We start from the raw sequence: 4,796 nt of genomic DNA, 5'->3' as shown, positions 1-4,796 counted from the left end.
CTGCAATAAACATTCTGATATAAATATCTTTGTTATAGTGTGATTTTTTTGTCTTCTGGATATACCTAGTAGAGGAATTGTAGGATCAAATGGCAGGTCTATTTTTAGTTCTCTAAGTGTTCTCCAAACATCTTTCCAAAAGGAACAAAATAAGGTTTTACAAAATATTTTCATGAACTAAAATCACTTATTGCTGATAGGAGGTGTGTTTATCTGTTATTTTGCTGAACTGGAGCAGAGGTTCTCAGATGGCATTCCTGTACAGATACAGACAAAGGTTAGATAATGGCTATCTTTCTTAATTTGAAACAAAAATTAATTAGTACACAGAAATACCTCAATTAAAACTTTTTTCCTATGGGTTTTTTAAAACTTTTTTTTTTTTGAGACAGAGGCTCACTTTCTTGCCCTTGGAAGAGTGCGATGGCATCATCATAGCTCACAGCAACCTCAAAGTCCTGGACTCAAGTGATCTTCCTGCCTCAGTCTCCTGAGTAGCTGGGACTATAGGTGCCTGCCTCTATACCTGGATAGTTTTCCCATTTTTAGTAGAGATGAGGTCTTCTTTAGTAGAGATGAGGCTTTTCTTAAACTCCTGAGCTCAAGCAATCCTCCGCCTTGGCCTCCCAAAGTGCTAGGATTACAGGCCTGAGCCACTGCGCCTGGTCTTTTTTTATGGGTTTTTCGTGGCAACTAAGTTTTCCATGTACTTTTGCTTATTCTAGAATCAAGTATTAGGTAACATCAAATTGGTCAAAGAATTATAAAATACATATTTCGCTATCCTGTGGATTTAGAAATAGTCCACTAGATTAGCAAAGAAATAATCACTGAGTTAAAGTAAGGGTTCTGAGCCATGACTCTGTCTCTCCCAAAATGAAGTAAAAGAATCAAAAGTGGCTGAGTGTGGTGGCTCACACCTGGATCCCAGCACTCTGGGAGGCCGAGGTGGAAGATCCTTTGAGCTCAGGAGTTTAAGACAAGCCTTTGCAAGAGGAGACCCCATCTCTACTAGAAATAGAAAAACTAGCTGGGCATGGTGGTGGTGGGTGCTTGTAGTCCTAGCTACTCGGAAGGCTGAGGCAGGAGGATTAGTTGAGCCCAAGAGTTTGAGGTTGCTGTGAGCTATGACATCACAGCACTCTACCCAGGTGGCAGAGTGAGACTCTGTCTAAAAAAAAGAAGACGAAGAAGAGGAAGAAGGGGGAGGAGGAGGACAAGAAGAAGAAGAAGGAGAAGAAAGGAGGAGGAGGAGGAAGAGGACAAAGAAAAAGGAGGAGGAGGAGAAAGAAGAAAGAAGTATTAGTGTGCATTGTCCATAATCTGGTGAAACTTTGTTTCTGTATGGTGTGTGTGTCGTGGGTGTCATAGAGGAGTGTGAGTATTTTGCCACTTTCCAGAATTCATTTCTTCCTTATTTCTTGTTCTTGATTTGATGAGAAGTTTTGTAACAATAAATTGCAGTGGTGATAGCAACATCCCTGATTTGTTTCTGACCTAAAAGAAAATGCATCTCCCTGAGGTTTTGAAATGTAGAATTTTCACTATTGTTAATCACTAGTCCATCAGTAAAGTTGTCATCCCTCTTTACATCAAGTCCCATAAAGGTTTCTTTTTTTTTTATTTTTTGCAGTTTTTGGCCGGGGACAGGTTTGAACCCGCCACCTCTGGTATATGGGGCTGGCGCCCTACTCCTTTGAGCCACAGGTGCCACCCATAAAGGTTTGTTTTAATCTATAAGTAGTTGGATTTATTTTTATTTATTTATTTTTGAGAAAGAGTCTCACTATGTCACCCTTGGTAGAGTGCCATGGCGTCACAGCTCACAGCAACCTCAAACTCTTGGGTGTAAGTGATTCTCTTGCCTCAGCCTCCCAAGTAGCTGGGACTACAGGCACCTGCCACAACACTTGCCATTTTCTTGTTGTAGTTGTCATTGTTATTTGGCAGACCCGGGCTGGGTTTGAACCTTCCAGCCCCGGTGTATGTGGCCAGCACCCTATTCGCTGAGCTACAGATGCCAAGCCTATTTTTAATTGACTGTTATGATTAATTATTAATTTTATTACCTGTGATTAGATAATATGTATTGTGACCTATGCAATTTCTGCTTTTCGAAAATTATTAAGAATTCTTTTGGATCAGAATATGATCAGTTTGTCTAAAAATATATATTTTAAAAGGCTACATATTCCATGCTAATATGACAAAATTTTCAGTGTCTATTGATTCTAGCCTACTGATCCTCTATATCTCAGTTTATTCTGTATATCTTGAATTGTCATTAAAATTTTCCAGCAAGGTTGCAGTTTTGCACTTTATATATCTAAGATTCCTTTGTGTGTGCAAGCATGTATAATATACAAACAATCACACACATTCATAACTGTGAATTTCTACCGGTTTTTGGCTTTTGATACCATCATCTATTTTAACACTGTTGACACGGCTGATTAGGGGGCTTATTTTGGGGGAATTTTTTTGTCCATTCTTTTGTATCTCTTCTTTTTGTATCCTTTTATTTCAAGTGTGAATTTCGTGAATAGTTTCCAGTTGGATTTTTTTTTTTTCTGGGGCTGGGTTTGAATCTGCCACCTCCGGCATTTGGGGCTGGTGCCCTACTCCTTTGAGCCACAGGCACCGCCCTCCAGTTGGATTTTGTTTCTTGCATTACCTTGACATTCATTAAAAGTAGAGTTTAATCCATTCACAATCATTTTGAAATGAATATATTTGTTTTCTTCTTTGTTATACTTCCTGGATGCTTTTTTTCCACTTTCATATACTTTGATAGTTTTTTATGCTTATTTTGTCTTCCTTTAGTAATTCAGAAGATATGCATGCAACTTTTCATCTGCATAGTCAAATCTTTTAAATCAATATCTAGAATGAATCCTTATCTGTTGACCATCCCTCCCTGCTGCCACTCTCCCAATTTCTGTTGAAATAATTCAGAACTTTAGACTCAGATTATTACATTAAAAATGTTCAACGAGCAGCCTTATTTTTCAAGAAAATACTTTCACATAGCTACCTTAATATTATTGCTTAGGCTAAACCATGTTTTGCCATTTCATTTCTTACTGCTATTTATGTTAAAACCCCACCCATCTTCAGTCTAGAGTTCCTTCTTTTCACTTATTTCTCAGTAAGCTTGAGTAAATAAAGGATAACTTCTACCCTTGCATGTCTGACGTTGCCAGATCCCATTTTAAAAGAATACCTGGTTTTAGATTAGATTCAAATCTTAGCTTTTCCTGGCTCTGATCCTACAACAATGGGAAAGTCTTTTCACCTCTCTCAGCTCCTGGCGTGTAAAGTGGAGGTCACACAACCATCTTATAGGATTTGGAAGGAGAGACCTGAGCAAAGTGCTCTTGTCCATTTAAGTGTAGACTAGTGGCATAGCAACTAGTCAATATCAGATTGTTATTATTAATCTTTGTACACTACTGTCTTTGTTCATTCACATCTTATAAAATAGTATGACTATTATAGGTAGTCACTTAAATTACTATTGTTTCAATTTTTAATTTTGAGAACGGCCTTCATAGTTCTCCTTTAGCTGTCCTAGACAGTGCAGGTCTCAAGATGTCGAGCAGAGGCAGGACGTCTCCTGCGGAGCACCCAGACAGACGGATGCTCCTGCAGGTAGCCCCCCTATCTTCTGCATCAGCTGTAACCAGCTGGCAGATGTGCCCAGGTTTGGGGTCCACGTGCTGCTGACAGACTCCCTCCTCCCACACTCCCTGCTCATCCCACTTCACCCACTTCCACCTTGGGACTCATTTTCCTTGGGTTACAAGAAAGAGCCACACCTGGCGTCCTGGCCCCCTTGCCAGTTGTACTACAGTCGTGCACACACCCGTTATTACTCATGTTCTGAATTTTGAGTCATGCTGCTCCACACAGATGCCCCATACAGCCCCACCTCAATTCTCCTTCCCTTGGCCATGTCCTCAAGTCCGTAAGACCAAGCCCAGCATGGGGACTCGAGGAAGGCCTTCAGAAGTCAACACTGCTCACCCCTGTCAGGAGCAAGGGCAGTCTGTGCCACTGCACACATTACCCTGCTTTCCCATGTGCCCCCCCCACCAGACTAGGCTCTGAGATGCTCCCGGGTGGAGACCTTGACTGACTGGTTCTGTTTCCACTCTGTCTGATCATGGTGACCACTCATAGTAGGTGCCAAATAAATATTGATGCAACTAATGTAAACTGAGACTGACTCATACCTCTCCTGCTCCATGTTCTCCTAAAATGGTTGGGAGACTCTAGCTCAGGGCAGCTACTATTACTTGGCCAAGAGTCTGGGGCAGAGGAGCTGAGCTTATTCACATCTGAATGCCTTTGATTCTTTGTGTGTGAGTCTCACTCTGTCACCCTGGGTGCCATGGCATCATAGTTCACAGCAGCCTCAAACTCCTGGACTCAATCAATCCTCCTGTCTCAGCCTCTCAGGTACCTGGGACTACAGGTGCCCTCCACCACACCCAGCCTAGTTTTTCTATTTTTTTTTTTTGAGACAGAATCCCGCTATGTTGCCCTCAGTACAGTGCCGTGGCATCGCAGCTCACAGCAACCTCAAACTCTTGGGCTTAAGCAATTCTCTTGCCTCAGCCCCATAATGCCTGGCTTTATTTTTGTTGTTGTAGATGTCATTGTTGTTTGGCAGGCCTGGGCTGGGTTTGAACCCACCAGCCCCAGTGTGTGTGGCTGGCTCCCTAGCCACTGAGCTACCGTGTTTCCCCGAAAATAAGACCTACCCAAAAAATAAGCCCTAGCAGGATTTCTAT

General features: G+C 41.7%; 1 protein-coding gene across 1 annotated transcript in view; it reads right to left on the bottom strand.

Moving 5' to 3' along the window:
- The window catches only part of ENPP6 (ectonucleotide pyrophosphatase/phosphodiesterase 6), a 70,775-nt gene that overhangs the window by 17,161 nt on the left and 48,818 nt on the right, over positions 1-4,796 (bottom strand). The gene's annotated exons all lie outside the window — the stretch shown is intronic.

This window comes from Otolemur garnettii, unplaced genomic scaffold (genome assembly GCF_000181295.1).
Source record: "Otolemur garnettii isolate 467f Iridium unplaced genomic scaffold, OtoGar3 scaffold00061, whole genome shotgun sequence".
Taxonomy (NCBI): Eukaryota; Metazoa; Chordata; class Mammalia; order Primates; family Galagidae; genus Otolemur; species Otolemur garnettii.
The sequence above is the reverse complement of the archived record's forward strand: the minus strand, read 5'-3'. Positions and strand labels throughout refer to the sequence as shown.